Source organism: Nannobrachium achirus (genome assembly GCF_963921795.1).
Source record: "Nannobrachium achirus genome assembly, chromosome: 11".
In the NCBI taxonomy this organism is placed as follows: domain Eukaryota; kingdom Metazoa; phylum Chordata; class Actinopteri; order Myctophiformes; family Myctophidae; genus Nannobrachium; species Nannobrachium achirus.
The window spans coordinates 43,636,826-43,657,715 of NC_137820.1; positions in this window are offsets into that span (position 1 = coordinate 43,636,826).

The following is a 20,890-nucleotide window of genomic DNA, read 5'->3' on the forward strand; positions in this document are numbered from 1 at the left end:
GAGTTACAGACCCATAGGGTCCATTTGGACCCCCGGTGGTCCGCGGACCCTGTGTTGAGAAACAGTGATCGAACCTATCAATGTACAGTTACAATCAACAGATGTAATCAAGATGTATTTACTCAAAAAGCAGGCCTCTGCCATCTCACATTCCGTCTGGAATATTATGCGAATTTGTTATGAAGTCTTTGACTTAGTTACGCGCTGCCAGCCAAACAAACCCCTGCGGCTCACCGCGCCGCACTTCCCCTTGTGCTTTAAACACCACCAGTCACCATGGCAACTAGATCTTCCTCCCGCCGGACTCCTGGCGGCATGTGTGTGTGTGTGGCTGAGATCACTGTCAGTGACGTCACATCTCTGGGGCTGGGACAGGAGAACAGCATTGGCGGAGGAGACCACAGCAGACATAATACATGCATGGAAATAGACCCATGCGTTGGCATAGTGTTACTGGGCAACATATAGACCCAGACACTCATAGACTAGACATAGACAAAAGCACAGACGAAAACAGTCAACAGCTACATTGTATCTACAGTACCTTTTATCTCAAGCAGTAATCTTAATGTATAATGTCTTAAACCTAATCTTTATCAAAATGTGTCAAATAATATAAGAAAGAGGCAACATTTTGTGAAAATAGAAAATAGACGATAGCTCACGTAGATTGTCTATTTTTACAATATTTATCTGTGGAACCGAGCCAAACTAAATGTAACGCCTCAACTCCTACATTCCAAGTGCTTGTCAGGGTGGGGGGTCCTCGGTTCAAATACGATTATTTTGGGGGGTCACGGCCTGAAAAGGTTCAGAAACACTGCTATAGGAAAAAAAAAAAAAAAAGCTGCATGTTACTTTTTTTGTTTTGATTTTGAGATTACAATGTTATTTTGTCCAATCTGTCTGGTGGATTATGTTCATATAATATAACTTATACAATTAAGGTTGTTGTAGTTGGTCTCCCTGCTCTTCTATTGAGTCATAGATTGTGTGTCTGGTTTGAACACGGCTGGTTGACAAGTGCTGCCTGCTGGCTGCCGGAAGGTCAAAATTCAATTTCTCCCCAGTCCCCACAGCAAGCAGACAGGCTCTGTTAGCTCAGTGGTTAAACATTCAGCACTTCTACTGCTGGAGACATGGGGTTTGGTAGAAGAACATGAAGGATACAGAGGGTAGTTTTACATTTTTCACATCACATGGCATTGGTGATGAGCTTGTAGATTGGCAATCTTTTGCTATTTCTTGTTCTTAGTATATCTGGCTGCATGTGGTTGGTATCTTGACGTAATAAAACGATGCCATAATCAAGATACTTGGATGGCTTAAAAGAGGCATTACATAAGGTATCCGGTTAATTGATTTTGACTTGATGGAGCACTTCAGCTGCATGAGTCATGCAAGCAATAAATGTTACGTAATAATATAAATAAATATAAATAAAATTATGTCTACATACAGCGGCCTACTGTGAACATCCCTATCTAATAAGACAGGACTCTCATTTATCTATAAATTATCTATTAAGCTCTGAAACCTCACATTAGCACAGTTCAATAGCTTTGATGGATTATTATAGGCTGCATGTGATATCATGTGTAGGGTTATGAAACTCAGCCTGAGCTGCATCATGTTGCTGAAGGTCTTTCATTTCTGATTCATATACAGTATTTTGTATGGATGAATTTGGAAAGTAATCATCATATTGTCAATGAATTATGTTGTTTAAATAAACAGATTTTTCATGTATTTGTTTCATTGATAGTTATAGTGGGTCTATGTATAACGCCTGGGGATCGAACCCGGGTCTCCCACGTGGAATCCACTAGCCCAAAGGGGTATTCCTCCTTAGATGGGGGACATAGGATCTGAGCCACTACTGCTACATCATCATTAGGGATGGGACGATACGCGATATTATTGTTTATCGCGATAAAAAACACTCACGATAATCGTATCGTGGAGATTTAATTTATCGTGATATACCGTCCTCCGTCATGCACTGGTTTCATTTCATTTTCATTTCATTTTTATTTGCCGAGCTGCATATCCGGTAAAAGGTACTTTTTCACTCTCTATCAAATGTCTTTGCCAAAAAATAGCTCACAACGTGTCACGTTGTGACGCGTTGTGAGCTTGTAGATCTGCTATTTTATGGCAAATGTTCCGCCTCAGGATAATGGATTTTGATTATCGTGATAATATCGTAAATCACAATTTCTTTTGTCACAATAACCGTGAAATGACATTTTCATATCGTCCCATCCCTAATCATCATCATCAATTTCTTTTACGTCCCGAGACTCCCGTCCAGGATAGGCTTCACACGCGCCGCCTCAGGCGACTTGGATCAGATCTGAACCCACTTGATTTACCGCTACATATAAAATCCTCCCTAAGCCCTCTCTCTCTCCGTTCTTTTATTTGATGGCCTTGCTGCCGTTGCATTTGACCTTTGTTCCCCTTACAAAATTGGCAACACCAAAAGGCCAAGTGGCCTTGACCCTTAAAATAATGAAATCCCAGGCCTGTGGTATCTCTCCCTCCTTTCCACCCACAGTCGTCTTGAGCTCAACAGCCTTTTTTTCGGCGTGATTTTTTTTAGCATAATATTAGCCTGCAACAGTGGAGCTGTTAAGCCCACCACTAGGGATGGGACGATATGAAAGTTTCATATCACGATTATTGTGACAAAATAAATGGCGATTTACGATATTATCGCGATAATCAGAATCCATTATCCTGGGGTGGAACATTTACCAAAAAATAGCAGATCTACAAGCTCACAACGCGCTGCGTTGCGACGCGTTGTGAGCTTGTAGATCGGCTATTTTTGGCAAAGACATTTGATAGAGAGTGAAAAAAGAGAAAAGACTGTATCAAGTAAGTATATAATAAGTAACTTTTACCAATTATAGAGGGTTTAAGTGGTATCGGATATGCAGCTCAGCAAATAAAAGGTGAATTGATCCCAGTGCATGACGGAAGATGATATCACGATAAACTATAATATCGTGTATCGTCCCATCCGTACCCACCATCCAGGTACAATTCTACACATGTTATGTTGACACAGTGATTGGGCCAGTGATTGAGGTCATGGTTAGAACTGGATACATGGTGGTTGCCATGACAGTCACGTTCAGTTGCACCCACAAAGCGCGTGCAGCCTGAACACCACTCAAGGACAGAAACCAAACACCAACAGTACCGATTAGCGGCTCGCATTATGCGCATACACATACACACACGCTCACTCATATACCCAATACCTGCACGCACAAAAGGCCCAATTGCGAACACACATGCACACACACACACAAACACACACATCAGTGATCTATGTCCGGACACTGTCCAGGGATCACCATGGGTCCAGATGGACCCTTACAGATTTGTAACTCTGAGAGTGTACACAAACAAGTGTACTAAAGAGTGTACCAAATAAGGGTTCATTTGGTTCCATTTGTACACTCTCAGAGTTAAATTAAGACTGAGGTGTACACCACCAGTGTAGCTTGAAATACCAGAGATAACACAAAAGAAAATGAAAAAATATATCAAATGGAGGTTCGTGGCCTAATGCATATAACATTGGTGTCTTTGAAGTGGGAAAAGGTTGAGAAACACCGGTATAGGACTCTCCAAAACCAGTACCAGACCCATAAATCTGCCATTTTCCGGGGTTCTAGTCTTCATTCCGCCTCTCCTCTCTGCACAGCGGGTCCAGTGGTGGGAGCTCCCCAGCACTCACCTCAAACAGTGGGTCGATGTCTGGAGGTCAACGGTTCAACACAACATGTCTGCGAGATGGAGCTGTCTGGAGGACTCTGAGAGGACAGGCCAGGTCTGCTGCCTAACAACCTGCTGTCCCTGCCTTGGTTATTATGTCATTATGGGCACAATTTGATCAAAAAGTAAACATCTTTTTTTTTATCGTAGGGCGTGGCTCTAGCTGTCTAGGAACAGTCTGATTGTCTGTCTGTCTGTCTGTCTGTCTGTCTTTATAGTCAGAAGTGCTTTATGAAATACTATTCATTGGTTCAGCGACAACGTACTGTTGTGTACCGCAGTGCAGTACTACTGTAATGTACTGTAGCTGCCATGATGAAATGTACAGACTATGTAAGGACCGCAATGTTTACATGCTGCTGAGTGAAGGGAAGTCAGACATACAATACAGTACATGCTCTCATGTCATCACTCATTCTCTCTCCTTCACACACACACTCACACAACTCACACTCACACCCATGACCCATGTAATACTACTGTATACCCGCGAGGACGTCAATATTTTAGGAAGGCGATTATTATTATTATTTATTTATTTATTTTTATTTATTATTATTTTTTTTGGGGGGGAACCCTAACCCTGAAGGCAAAAAGGGACGATCGACAAGCTCACATCGCGTCAAGCTTGTGGATCGGCTTTTTTCGGTGTGCGACATCAGCACGCAACTATGCAACCAAGTATGAATCAATCAGGCATGTAGAGTTATGCCTGATTCATAGCTTACTTAAAACAAAGATTTATCTCACAAGGACGAGAGGAAAATGGTCCCCCTAACAACGTCTAACGTTTTTCTATACTTGCGGGGACGTTTGGACCTTGCAAGTATGGCAACACACGCACGCACCCACACACACAGAAACACATAGAGTGGAGACCCACCGCCCACCTCTCCAAAAACTCACACTCACATCTTATCAAACCAGATCCCCCTCCCCCTCCTCAGTGTGTGGATGGGGAACAGCAAACAAGCCATGATAGGCTGCAGCTGTTCAAATATTGTGACATGTGATCTCAGGCCCGGCACAAAGAGGCCTTTTAAACACTGACAAAGACAGAGGGAGAGAGAGAGCAGAGAGATCATCTCCCCTAGCCTCGTCTCCACCTCTGGACACACACACAAACACACAAACACACACACACACACACACACACACACACACACACACACACGCACACGCACGTTTGATTTTCCATACACGTGAGGACACCAACATTTTCAGAACAGCATCGAAAATCGCTGAAAACTGCAGATGTACAACTGACAAACAGTCAAACACTTTGCAGCTTATCTCGTCGTGAGCTTTTAGATCGGCTAATTCCCCGGGGCCTGACACACGGGACCACAACTCCTGAAACCACAGAGCCTCTAAATGTCTTCATTTGAATTTCCCAATCTGTTCCTAATTGTACGCTTAACAAACAATGGTCCTCACATTGGTGTCTATTTCTCAAATCCTACTGTACATCGTGGGGATATTTGGCCCTCACATGTATAGCAATTCAAGTACAAACACACACACACACACACACACACACACACACACACACACACACACACACACACACACACACACACACACACACACACACACACACACACACACACAAAAGGGCTTTATTGTGTCGGTTAAGCCATTAGTGCTGCTGCGCATTGTGACCTTGTATTGCTCACGGAAATATACAAACAGACAGACACACACACACACACACACACACACACACACACACACACACACACACACACACACACACACACACACACACACACACACACACACACACACACACACACACACAGCATGAAGCTACTGATGCCATCTATACTGTACCTCCCACGATGTGGGAAACAAATATTGCCAATCAGAGGAATCCGAGGAGGGAGAACTTTCCCACCAGTACAGTAATGTACAGTATGTATGTGTTGCATGAGCATTTTATCCACGGGGACTTTTCACTACAGATAAACATCAGATTGGATCTCGAGGTCAGATTTGTCCAAATCTATATTAGTATTAAGTAGGGTTAATGTGTGTTTTGTAATAATAATCAAAATCTACAAATAAACAACAGTAAACTAATAGTAGTGCAAGTACAATATTTGTACAATATTTGATTTGATGTGCTTTCCACCACTGGGTAGGAGTAGCATTTATGTTTGTTAAAGCAGAACAGCAGAGATTGTGTTTGCTCTCAGACCAGGTGTTCTGACATTTAAGGAGCACTTCATACATTCTGTACATGTTGACAGATCTTAGTGTCTGTCAGCACTATCTGATCTGACAGGCCTGATGACAATTGTCTCATTCCCTGGCTGCAGTGGTGGAAAAAGTACTCCATTATAACTTATGAATACTGCAATGTAGAAGGTACTCTGTTACAGTAAAGTAAAAGTCTGGAAAAGTACAGTACTTGAGTTGGCCTGTTACAATTATGACATGAACACCTGATGACAATTATTTGAGATACTTGCAATTATTTTGTATAACTGTTAGAATAGTTTCCACTTCAACTCCAAACACCACAGTTGTGTGTTTTTTATTTATTTATATATATACACTACCACGCATAAAATACCATTTTATTCACTGAAACATGTTATGGATTGCATAATGAGCACTAACGTCCATATTCTGGATCTACAAGTTTACAACACACTGGGCGAAGAGATTTGGTGTAAAAGGATTAAATCACAAACCAGTGTGAAGTGAGCGGTGCCTTAGGCTGCTCAACAGCGCCACCTGAAGGTAAGTCACCCAGCGGTAGGTCACCCAGCGGTATTTTGTTGAAGCCGCACTCAAACAGACAGACAGACATACACATCCCGTCAGCTGTTGGAGCGGCTGGCACCGCTCAAAAAAAAAGAGCAGGCCTAGTACAGTATATAGACCCCTGGGGTACTCTGGTCAATGAAGTATAGGTTAAGTCAATGTGAGCCAGAAGTGTGAAATTGCTACTCAGAAGCACTGAGTTAGAATGAACATGGCTGAATGACATGGGATGCCAAGGTTTTTGCTCCCTGGATTGTAGTCCCTGCATGGGTTTATTCAACTCCAACGACAAATTCACAAACACTCCATTCAAGCTGCACAAAGCTCGTTCGTAGCCAGAAAACATGTTTAGAATTAAAACAGATGGGCCGGGTCTACATTTTGATTACAATAAGTGGTCAGTTCTCAACAGAGTTTTTAGAGGTCTGTAAAACCTTTTCATTAACGACTCCCCTTACGCATCCCCACTAAACTGTTATGCAAGCGAACGGACGGACTACATCACTACGGCCCAAATGCATCTAATTGACAAATGAAAAACAGACCGGGGGGGAATGCAGCCTTTCGGCCACAGTAAATGAGCTAAGACCATCGCGTCACAGCCCAGCTATTCTTAATGGCAGAACTGATGCACGATGACCTCGCGGCTAAAGAGGCATCACACCGCGCAGGTCATGTCCGCTCTTGATCTCGGCCCCGTCGGGATTCGACAGGCAGAGTCCTTTATGAGGCACCGTGAGGTATATGGAACAATGTGGAGGCTTTGATCTGAGGAGGCCTCTCCGCTCACCCGTTCCAGGGTGTAAAAAACACTTGACCCTGGCTCATTGTAGCTGCGTGTAACCAGCCCTCCAGGTGGAAAAAACTCCCATGAGATCCTGGTGGATGAGATCAACTGTTTGAGAGAATTTGAAGAGACACTGCCACTGGCTAATTAAGGTGTGTCACGGCCCCGAACTCGCGTGCGCATGTGTGTGCATTTGTGTGCGTTTGTGTGCGTGCATCAGTGTGTACATGTGTTCCTGTCCTGCCATCACCGCTCCTGTATATCAACCACTTTAACTCTGGCATCCTGATTTCAGGCATATCATTTATAGGCGGGAAACACATTTTCAACCTATATATCAATCTATATAAGCTCTATGAGCTTAAAGATCTGCTATTTTGGGAATGAGTTAGAATTTGTTTCTGTTCTTCACGTTTGATTCTCCCAGTTTGAACTAAGTGTGTTGTGTATTGGTTGTGTATTATTGACAGCCCTAGTTTGTCCCTGTTGTGCTACCGTCATGCCCCCCTGTCTATTGTTCTACTTCCGTGTACCTGCAGTCTTGTTTACACTAAAGGTGAAGCTACAGTGAATCCATACCAATACCAGTCTCCCGTCTCTTTATTATTCTTGGTGTAATATCCAACCATATATGGGTATACAACAAAGTGTCTTTCCTTGCTTTCCCATAGACCACAAAAATGAATGGACAACGTTCTACATAGCCTACTGTAAATGAAGCCTATTTGGCAAGCGTGTGTATGCTGCAATCTTTCTACATCCTGTCCTGAAATGGAAATGACACCAGAATTCTGGCTTGTCAATCAAGCTAGCCACGCCCCTCCTACAGCATACCCTACTTTATCATCAATTTTAAAACACATGAGACCATAATTTTACAAAACACATATCTTGGTGATTGACTTTAAAGTAGTGACTGGAAGCATACATTATTTATGACAATGTTTACAAATAAGACTCTAATCAGGAGATAAATGTCAGGTTGCATGTATACACACAGCCTCATGGTGGCGCTAGAACAGGGGCATGTGAGTAATCAGGGGTGGGAGTTGTGGTTTGGCAGCCAAAGTGTGTGTGTAAAGTTTGGCATGGATAGGGCATCGGTGCTGGAGATAAGAGTAGCCAAAACAAGTGTGACTTGATGTGACGTGACAGACAGCCTATTGAGTTTTTCATAGTAACTTGACGGTCGCAATTAAGGTAATAATATCAAGTGTAAAGTTTAGCAAAAACCCATCCACTTGAATGGAACATTATCTTTCTGACACCAGCACTGGGCACCACACTGGCACCACGAAACTAGTGGCCATTCATATGAACTTTCTCTTGAAGTTTTTTCCTATATCGCCTCAACTTGCAAGCCGTATGCTGGGCCCTCGGTCTTTCCCTGTCTTTCCTTGCCTGCCTGCTTGCTCGCGTACCCACCAACCTGCTTGCTGCCCAGTGCCCACACCATTCACCATCACTCAACTCCCAGCCATCGTCTGCAAATAAACCTTCTTAACCCTCACCTAATCTCCCGTGCCTGTGTTCTGAGTTTGGCTTCACACTCACACACCAGCATGTATGCAGCAGACAGACACAGACCGTCTCCACCAAGACCTATTATAGTAAGCCAGGGCGTTCTCATGCGCCAGCAGCGTCGCCAGCACCCTCCAGGAGGTCCTGGAAACGTTACATGGCCTCTCAGCCATCATTATCCTCCAGAGCAGTGGTTCCCAAACCTTTTAGTTTGCCCGGGACCCAAACTACTGAAAACAGCAGATCTACAGGCTCACAACACTTGTAGATCTGCTGTTTTCACCACTTCTTAATCATTTGTTTTCTAATTTATGGAATTCCTTAGATTTTAATTGTATTTATTAATTGAATTACCTAGAATAATTCTTGCCCTTTTTTTATTCATGAAAATATTTATTTATTCTTTTTTTCCCCGTGGTTTGAAAGAATGATAATTAAAAACAAAATGTAGGAAACCAGAAACTAAAAATGTGTCCGTGACCCACAAATGGGTTCCGACCCACTGTTTGGGAACCAGTGCTCCAGATCAAGAACCAGATGGTCGTTTTTAATTTTTCTTCTTTTTTTCCTCCTCCTTCTCACCTCGTCACTTCTCATCACAACAGACTCCAGTCCCGGTACAGTACATTGGTCCATATGAAACAGATCATGGACCATCCAAGCTACCGGCTCCTCTGTGTTCTGAACACAACAAGGACATTCATCCCAATGCAGCGCAAACATCTTTTATTGCAATTAACTCAAAGACATCTGCCATTTATATTCTGAATCACTGTCTGTGTCAAACGTCTTTCTGGAACTGCGAGCGGTGCATTCATGTGTGTAAATCACGTTGCTCTCCCTTAACGACTGACAAGATCAACTTCCTTGACTCCTAAACAGGTTTTCTATCCCACCCCCCCTTCCCCGTCCCCCCCACTGTCAAGATCAAATACAATATCGCTCTCTGACACACAACTTAACAGCTGGAAAACCTAAACTCTCCAGCGGGAGACGTATTGTCCTTTATTTTAAATGACACTCTGGTATTGCTTAGCAAATTTGCAGAGAGACATTTTAACCACATGAACCCTAGCGTCACTATGCACTAGGCAGAACAGAGGGGAAAAAGGAGCAGGGCTGGTACAGAGCCCTGGGGAACCCCGGTCAACTAAAAATATAGGGTTTTTATGTGGTTATAGTCTGCTATAGTCTGCTATGTGAGCTTATACGCACGCATGCACGAACACACACTTTCAGTTGAAGTCAGGGGGGTCGAGTTTTTATCAGCCCGATGAACGTGTGTGTGTGTGTGTGTGTGTGTGTGTGTGTGTGTCAGTGTGTGTGTGTGTGTGTGTGTGCGCGCGCGCGCCCGCGTGTGTGAAACACGCTGGCTTGCAGTGCCAACACTGACATCACTGTGAGCTCACATGTTCTGTTTGTTTTGGTTGCTCTTCCACACAGCTTATCATTGACAGAGGAAGGGTTGTAACTGTACCTCACTGTTCAACTCCTTTATGTCATTCCAGTATCCACAGAACAAGGACAATTGTTCCTTCAACATATCTTCGTTGTCGAACCTCAAGATTATTTCCATGTTCTTTTTGTGTTACTTTTCTTCTTTTTTGTTATTGTAAATGAACGCCCTACTCGTTCATACTACGGCGTCACACAAAAGTATCAAAAATTGCATAGTTTTATTTTAATTGTGAAAAGTAATTTGTTTTGGACAGAGACTGGTTGCAATTTCTTTTTTTCAAAGATTTGTTTTTGGGCTGACAGGGAATGGGGGAGAGAGTTGGGGAGTGACACACGGCAAAGGTCGTCCAGATCGGGAATCGAACCGGCGACGCCACCAGGCATCCATTCCTAAGTGGTGGTATGCGCCTAGACCAGTAGGTCAGCAGACGTCCCAGAGACTGTCTGCATTTTTCATATGGTCGCTTTGTACGTCCAAAACCCATTTTTTTTTAGGAAAACAGAATCTGCATTCTTTCATTTGTTTCAATATTATTTACCCAAACACAGACTTATCCACTTTCAACCTGGCCTCCCTATTTTGGGCATGTCAAAAAAAGACAAAAAGGGTTTCTGCCTAACAGCCACAATTGTCTCTGTTGGGTGAAAACCTTGTAAATCCAAAACTGCTTGTTGAGATTGTGGATCTGCTTTTTTTTTGCTGTTTTTGATCTGCTTTTGTGTGATGCTGTAGTGTGAGAAAGTAGGTTATTTAATTTCAGTAAAAACACCAAAAAGTTAAAATATGGAGATAAGAGGTTTCTGTCCGACAGCAAAGATATATATACGACTGTAGACTGTAAAACGCGGCGCAACATAATTACAGCGCATGTGTCTTGTATACAAGCTGGATGTCACCCAAAGGCACAACAGTCATCTCCACTGCAGTAGGCATATCCCATAATCTTCTCATCCAGCGAGAGGGTGTGGGGCACCGCGTTGGGCATCTCCGCGGCCCACGCTGTACAGTGGTTACCACAAAACCATTGAGTGTCTCACAGAGCCCCTATCAGCGGCTTGTCTCCGTGTGAATGTTGTACCCGCCATGCGTCTAGCTACTACATAATTTATTATTCCACGTCTCGTCTCCTCTCCTCCTCTGACATTCTTGTGAGAAAGGGAAAACTGTGTGTCAGGCGTTCACACCACGGTGACTCAGACAGACAGACAGACAGACAGACAGACAGACAGACAGACAGACAGACAGACAGAAAGACTCTCAATCTCTTCTCTTCCACAATCTTCAAATGCTACAGAGTCTGCAATTAATTCCATGTTTAAATAGTCATCTGCTCTTCAAACCGGAAGGGTATTTGTCAAATCACAATGCATTGTTCAATCACTTCAATCAATTTGAAAATATCTTGAAAATACATTTTTTGAATTTCCATTTCTGCTAAGCAGCTGGTTCCCAGAAGGAAGTATATTTACTTGACCGCACAGGCTATCCGATAGTGAGTGTGTGTGTGTGTGTGTGTGCTTTCTCTGCACATTTTCAGAGTTTCCGAAGTTCAGACTGTGGGAGGAAGTTTTTATAAAATTGTGGGAGTCAACAATGTGTGTCTAGAGAGAATAGTTGGTCAGATAGCAGGGAAGAAACAGACGCTGACAGTTATACCTGATTCAGACTTGGTCGCATGCTGGTGCCACACAAAAAAAGCTCACAATGCGTCATGGGCATGGGAATGGCACGATGCCGTGCGAGCTTGTAGATGGGCTATTTTCAGTTGTGCAACACCCAAGTATTTAACTCAAGTACACCAGTAAGACTCCCTGATCGGGAGATAAATGACCGTCAGGTCGCATGTAAAAATCGTCCTGATGGTGGCGCTAAATGGGACAGATCCATGTTGATGACATTACTGTAGACATACTGTGTACCGCTTTGCGTGATTTTAGGGCAAAATCTGTAGTAGCAGTGTCCAAAAATGTGTTTGAGTAGGGCAAAAGTGCGACGTGACGTGACGGACAGGCCGTGGGAGTTTTGATAGTAACTGCGTCCTGACGGTCACAATAACACAAATTTGGATGTTGACCTGAACTCACATTGGGAGGAAAGAAACACCAGACTGAGGTGTCCTAAAAACCCGTTCAGAATCAGGACACAAAGGGAGAATCAGGTCGAAGCAAATGCAGATTAGAGATGGGACAATATGAAAATGTCATATCACGATTATTGTGTACGTATATTATAAGTACCTTTTACCAATTATAGAGGGTTTAAGTGGTACCGGATATGCAGATTGGCAAATAAAAGGTGAATTCATCCCAGTGCATGACGGAGGACGATATCACGATAAATGTAATCTCCACTATACGATTATCGTGTTTTTTATCACGATAAACGATAACATCGCTTATCGTCCCATCCCTACTGCAGATATGGAAATGGCCAGATGTGAAATATGAAGTGCACACAATAATTCTTTCCCCAAACCCTGCTCTCCACCGAGGCAGGGAGAATAGCAGTACTTGACCTCACACACTTGTGAGTGGCTCAGGATAAGAGCATCTCCGGGGCTAAACGCCTCCGTTGTAAATTTGTCAAACTGCATCAAGCCTGATCACTTTTACCCCGATCTGTTGAACCTGCATTGAGTGCCGAGCTGGAAGGCTCATTCATCTGTCTCCTCAGACAGACACAGAGACCTTGAACCTTTGAACCTGCATGGAACCTGGAACACAGCCCATTAAGTCATTTATATCCTAGCAGTGGTGGCAGTAATCAAGTACATTTACTTGAGTACTGTTACTTAAGAAGTACAACTTTTGACGTTCTGTATTTTACTCGAGTGTGTGTTTGTTGAATTTTCTATAAAAAAAAAGAAAAAAAAAAGATATTAATCAAGTCGGCAAATCAGCAATTGCGATTGCCTGGGAAACAGGAGATTCCCACAAGGACTCTACAAAATCGGGGATTGGATCCAGAAATGTGGCATGGGTCTGGGGCCGGGGCTCCAGCTCTGATTGGAGTAGAACTGCTGGTGTGTAAACTGACCCCCTGCCTGCCTGTCTGACAGTTGATCCTGATGGGATTGGAGCAGAGAAGCAGAGAGACAGCTGCACTGGGATGACTGGGATCATTGGTCCAGTCTGTTCCCATTACAAACCCCCCTGCATGCACACACACACACACACACACACACACACACACACACACACACACACACACACACACACACACACACACACACACACACACACACACACACACACACACACACACACACACCACATGCGAGTGTCCATGTGTTAGTGTGTACCTTTTACACACATGCTATGTGCTTGCCTTGCATGTGCATGTCTATGTACAGGTTTCATTATGTGTGTGTGACGTCAATTTGTAAACGTCTGACCCCATGTCTGACCCTGTGCCTGCACCCCGTTTATGCATGCACATGTGTTCCATCTGCAGCCCCCACCCACACATCTCCTGTTAACCACTTAAACTTAAACCCTATACTTGGTTGATAGGATCCACGAGGCCTAGTCTTTACCAAGGCCCCACTCCTGTTTTCGCTTGCCGTAAATAGCTGATCTACAAGCTCACGACACTCGCGTTATGAGCTCGTAGATCGGCTGTTTTCACCCCTGCAGAAAAGTGATGCTACGTACATCCTGTTTTCAGCATGCCTCTGAGCCTCCCAACAATACAAAAAAATAAAAATACTTGAATCTTGAGAAGATGGAGAGAGAGGAAGAGCAATGGGGGAGAGAAAGATGAAGTCACAACATTTGGATGTGCAATAAACCTTGTGAAGTGCTGCGGCACTCGATCATTTTTCTCCTGTGTGATCATCGCTCACATCTGTAACCGCTTATGGCCCAATGATGAGATGTCCATACTAGGCGAAACATATCCGACAACGTCTATTACAATACAATCTACACATACGATCTATCGGAGCCTCTGTCTTTCCCTACGACAGAACAATGACAAACGCCAAACTTCGTCCGCTAGTGACCTGTACCGCGACCTTGGAATGAAACCCTGGACGGCAATATGGTTGTTTGTTGAATTCTACGTGAAAAGAAAAAAACATAGTAATTATCGCACGAGACGTTGCATATAACCTGAGTTATACTTAGTCACACGCTGGAAATACCCGATTTACAAGCTCACAGCCACAACAATCAAGATCTACGAATTGAGAGCTTGGAGATCGTCTACTTTCCGGTGCGCGACAGCAGAGCTTATAAATCAGGCACAAAGCCAGTCGCGGCTCATGGGTTTTGTTAGTGTGTGTCATCAATCTAAGCATGTTGTCATGTCAAAGGCCTGTAACCCTCAGAGCTGGGTCGCTGTTCCTCTGCACAAAGCAGATGTGGGACATCAATATTGTAATCACACCATCATATGGGGCCCATATGTTCTCCTACAAGACAGCCCCCGCAAACCAACAGCACATGACAAAACGCTCTGGGCCCTGAAGAGTCAAACCCGAGTTTCAAACCCGAGTTTATTTATGCTTCGAGATTTCACAAGTAGCCATTATTCTTTCTCTTCTACGAGCTGTAATTATCCTGTCTTGTCCTTGATCGGAACGAACATGTATGAGTGTCGATTGGTTGGTTGCAACAGACGCACGCCATTCACTGTCGCCCCGGTGACGACATCCATCATTCCTGGAGGGCGCAGTGCTGTAGCGTAGCCCACCACGCCCTCTGCAAGACAAGGACAGTTCTAAGGGTCATGGCCGTGGTGGGGGAGCGGCAGTGATGGACTCCGATTTTCTTTTACTTAATAGATGATTTGCAATAATAACATTCATATAACCAGTAAGACTCCCTAAATCGGGAGATAAGCGACCATCAGGTCGCATACACAAACTTTAGAAGGCAAGTATAAAGTACTGAACGACAACTAAAGTAAATGTACCTCAATACTGTACATAAAGCACAGTAGCCTACTCGAATAGGCTACATATAGATACCTTCCCCCAGTGGTTCTAACAAGGCTCATGGCCATGAGGGGGAGGGGGGCTTATGAAAATAACAGAATGTTTGCCTACTCTCTGTTTTTCATGGACATTATGTAAATTGTCATGTGAAGTGAAGACATCACAATGAAACGGTTACAGTGGAGCAATCCGTTCCGCGGGGCAAATAAATACTCCGGCAGAACCGACCGAGCTGAACCAATAAATGCAACAGAGCTCTAGAGAACCGCGGGAGAGGTCTTCAAACTCCCGATATGTTTTCTGTTTAACGTCTGATGTATATTTTCATATGTGTTGCTTATTATTTGAATGGTACGCAATGCCAACGCACACAGGCCGGAGTGCGAGAGCCGCGCGGTTCGGTGGGGCGATCGACCGTTAATGCATCGTGGTTGTTAAACTGAGGTGGTCTCATCGACCACAGCCCTAGTTGTCGTTGGCTGGGAGATCTCTGGTTTGCTGTTGCTGGCGGATATGGGAAAATAATTCAATAAGAACGGCACCACTGACTGACCCTGGTGATGGCTTTGCACATTGTCTTCACAATTGAACCTGTGTTCAGATCCACGATCTGCTGGGCTCATTTCTGAGGACGACGTGTCCTCGATACTGTATTGCAGGGTTCCCCAATTAGTTTTCCCCAAGGGCCGAATTATGTCTAGGGTACCAAGCCGAGGGCCACAACATTTCAGAGGCCGATTTTGCATTTATCATTTTAAAAATGATTTAAACTAGCCGATCTACAAGCACACAACGCCTCGATGCGAGGCGTTGTGTGCTCTGCTGTTTTCACTACTTTTGTGCGACGGCCTTGTATGATGAAGCAGGGCTTTACTTTGCGAAAGAACATACACATTTGGAGATACAAGGTTTCCACCAGACAACAACCATAAATGGTAAATGGTGCATTTATATAGCGCTTTTTATCCAAAGCGCTTTACAGAGATTGTGCATTACATTCACCCATTCACGCACACATTCATACACCGGTGGCGGAGGAAACCATGCAAGGCACCAACCAGCTCACCGGGAGCAATGTGGATGTGGGGTTCAGACTCAGAGTCTTCGACATTAACTCAGGGGGAGCCCGGATTCGAACTGGGAACCCTTCGGGAACCCTTCGTGCTCTAATAACGGTTTCTCTACCCCTGAGCTATGCCGCCCCACATACAATATACTAGTGTTGTTGCTGCTCTTATACCACCATTATTACTGGGGTTGGTGGGGGCCAGACAGTAGTCCCCCGCGGGCCGCAAATGGCCCGCAGGCCGCCTATTGGGGAACCCTGCTGTATTGTCATATCATTTATATACAGTACCAATGTGTGTGTATGTCAATTTGTAAATGTCCGGCCCCATGTACAATAATGAACTGAAGTAAAACATATCACAATTTTGAAATGTACATTATGTGCAATGTATGTATGTACATTAGACAATTATGAACTAAAATAGCACAATGTCTTAATCACTTAAGCCCTATATAATGCATCACAATGCATTGTGAGGTTGTTGATTTGCAATTGTATCACTACTTTTTAAAAATTGAAAATGTTCAAACTTTTCTGAAAATCATTGAACATTTTTTCGCCTATGATAAAAAGCCCAAAATAGGGGAAGGCATGCTGAAAGAGGTGCAGCTGCACAAGGTATGTCCCAAAGCTGTGGAAGCACTCTATTATTATCACAAGTAGTCCAAAATAGAACCCCCTGCTGCCATTAATGATTTCAGGCCAGTTCTGTAGTTATTATGAGGTTAGTTATTATGAGGTTTTAATGCAGGTTTATAATTTGCGTACAGGTCTGGTCGGGTAGAGGTTTATAGCAGTGGTTGTGTGCAGAGGATACTGTTACATTTGCTGTAGTCTGTCAACAGCACCACTGCCCTAAACATGTAGTGTTGTTGTTTGTAGGAATAAGCGCAGAAGCACATGGGAGGAAGTGGACTAAGAAAGGGGAGGAGCCAAACCAAGTTTCTGTCTCTAGTATGATGGTGCCTCCAGATCTCTCTTATTTCTTTTATTTTAACCAAATGGTTTAAATCAGGGGTCTTCAGTATTTTCAGGCCCCTTGGTTGAGAGAGAGATGAAGCAGGGACCCCCACAACCTTTTCATAGATTCCATATACCGGTAGTGTCATTGTTTGACAGCACAATCATCAGCATTCATGTCAATTTGTGTTTTCAGATATTTAACCACTTGAACCGTCAATACTTAATAAACTTGACCTTTCACTTTATACTTAGTCTGCTCTTTTTCCCCTCTACACCAAACCTCTTTGCCGAAAATAGCCGATCTACAAGCTCACAACGCCTCGCGCTGCGAGGCATTGTGAGCTTGTAGATCTGCTATTTTTGGCTACAGTTCTCAGAATAAGGACACTAGGGTTCAAGTGGTTAATATAAAAAAGGAGCCCCTGTTGAAGACCTCTATGCAAAAAAAAGTGGTGGTGCCCCCAGAGAACAAATAAAGGGGAAAATAAATACCTGTACATCTCTTTTTTTAGTTTCTTTTAACCAAATGGTTTAAACAGATTGATTAGCCATGGAACCACTCAGGGCGTTGCTTACATGTACATGTGATATGCCTGTGAGTCACAGTGCTGCAATGGTGGCCTGGTGGTTTACTTGTTTCGTAAGGTTATTCTCATCATGAATTTGTCAGGCAATGGCCCAGAGGGGCCACCACCGAATGGGTTCCCAGATTGCAATTTCTGTAAAAGCATTAGGAAGGCCCCAAGACCCTCTTATAGATCTTTCTTCTGCTTAAGCCAGCCAGCCACTCCTGCTTGCAGGGAAGTTCATCAAGGTCATTTTAACCTCCATCCAAACCTGATTGGATGGATAATGGACTGTTGGACTGGGACGTTAATGGTGCTCTGACATAGTGGTTACACCTCAATTTGTCTCACCCCTCTTTCTATAAGAACAGACACATTTTCAGAAATATTCAAATATGTTCAAAAAATACTAGCTAAATGAGTTCTTTACATTGCGAACAGAAGACTTGAAACATGTTATGAAGGCACAACAATCCAGACCACACAATAATAGTCCTGAGTCCTGTTATAATTAGGTCCAGCACTTTCCTTTGCACATTTGCATGTTTGCCAATTTGGACTTGGTATAGTATAGCTCTGTGATGTACTGTGTTTACGTTGTCCTTTTGCCCCTATCTGGCAGGACAATAAAGATAACCTTGAACATTGATGAAATACAAAAAAAAAAAGAAAAACTTTATTATTACACTACACATACACTAATTTCATATTTGTTTATATTGATAAATTGAAGATTTGTAAAGTAAAGTATCTATTTTCACTACTTTTTAACCTTAAATTAAAAAGAGAATTGTTATCATCATCATCATCATCACCACAATACAATATTGTCACAATATCGATATCGAGGTATTTGGTTCAATTACAGTGATGTTTTATTTTGTCCATTATCGCCTGGCCACGTTTATACCATACTGTATATATGCTGAGTACAGTAGGACCAAGCTGTGCTGACTCACAGCTGAAGAGGCTATAGCTGAAGGCCAGCTCTTATTTCAGGAGGAATATGGGAACAATAACTTTAACAAATTGTGTAACTATGGAATTTCTAACGTACCGCGAAACGGCACGAACCAGACTTTGCTGCAACAGCTGCGCGGTATCACACAGAACCAGCCTAATGAAACCTGACTGGCCGTCGCAGTATTCTATTATGGTCAAAGTGTTGTGGTTTTTACTGTTGTTTATAATGGATGGTTGGCGTGAGAAAACCCCAAAGAGAGAGCCATGCACCCCTACAACGTAAAATCCTCCATGTCCGTTAGACTCTGAGTGCACACACATGGAACCAAATGGACCCGCAATGTGTACACACCGAGTCAGGGGCGTCACAAGAGGAGGAAAAGTGGGACTGAGTTACTAGGGCCCAAGGTGGAGGGGCTTAATTATTTTATACTTAAGCTATTGAAAAATAGCAGATATACAAGCTCACAGCGCGGTACCGAGTGCCGCGCTGCGAGCTTGTAGATCTGCTATTTTTTGAAAAGTCATGAAAACGTGTGCAAATCTTTGAATATATGTATTTTTTAAGTGAACATTTGTAACTCAAATTTTGCTTCTGGGGGGGTCCCTGGAACTACATATTTTGAGATGGGGGTCCGTGGCCAAATACATATCATTTTGGGGGTCCTTCACATGAACATGTTTGAGCACCACTGACATACAGTAGAAACATAGGTTTTTCAAAAACCTAAAATATTCAAAGACTTCACGATTCTTCAAAAATAGCAGATCTAATAACTCGAAAACTGTGAGCTGTGAGCTTGTATATCTGCTATTTTTCAGTAGTTAAAGTACCCAGGGCCCAGAATTTGGTGCGACACCCATGTGAACACACTCAGTTACAAACGGACAACGGTCGAGTAGGTTCCATGTCAGGGTTAATCCAACACTCCGGATTTTATAGTGTAATGATGAATTAAGTATAGCTTTATGTTGGAAAAAAAATGCAGCTCACACTAACAATGAATCAGACCTAAAATTAGACACAAATAAACTTTATTTAACCTTGAGGGCCATTTCATTGTTAACAAACCTGGCAACATGAACCGCTGCATCTAATTTGCATTTATGCATTCTTTATTGTCTCCACCAGCCGAAGGCTTGGGGGAGAGTATGTTTTCCCCTTCGTCCGTCCGTGTGTGCGTCCGTGCGTCCGTCCGTCCGTCCGTCCGTGTGTCCTCGCAGTTTGTGTGCAGCTAATCTCAGTCGCCGTTGGCCCGGTCGCTGCCAAAGTGAGCACACACATTCCCTGGATGCCAATCTAGAACCTCTGCCCTAAAGTTTTCAAATGGGCCTTTTCTAGCGCCACCTAGTGGCCGATGTTCGCAAAACACATTTCTGTGCACTACTCTTACAGATTTTGTCCAAAAATCCTACAAATCGGTAGGCAGTATCTCGACAGTCATGTGATCGACACAGATCTGTCCGATTTTGCATATTCCTTCCTGATTGGCTAAGATTGGCTTCCAAAGTTTGTAGGATTGAGCCGTTTTGAACAAAATGCCTCAAATCCCAAACGCGAAGTGCAATTATCATGAAATCGCGCACACACGTTCCCACTAGGTCGAGGAAGAAATGCCACTTAATTTTTTTTAAATCAGCCTCATGGTGGCGCTATAACAGGCCGATTTGTGGTTTTACCTATAACTCCACCGATCAGTTTCAAACTTTGTAAGCGCACTCCCTAGAGGCTAAGGATAAACCTTTGCCCTGCATTTTTCACATCAGCCTTTTATAGCGCCACCTTTGGGCCGACTTATGTAAAACACATTTTTGCATATTACTCCTTGAGATTTTATCCAAAAATCACGCAAATCGGTACACAGTATCTCTATAGTCATGTGATCAAGTCCGATCGGTCTGATATTTCATATTCCATCCTGATTGGCTAATATTAGCTTCCAAAGTTTGCAGGATTGCTCCGTTTTTGAACAAAATGCTTCAAATCATCAACGCAGCTTGCGATTACCGTGAAATTTGCCACACATATTCCCACTAGGTCAAGGAACAAATGCTACCT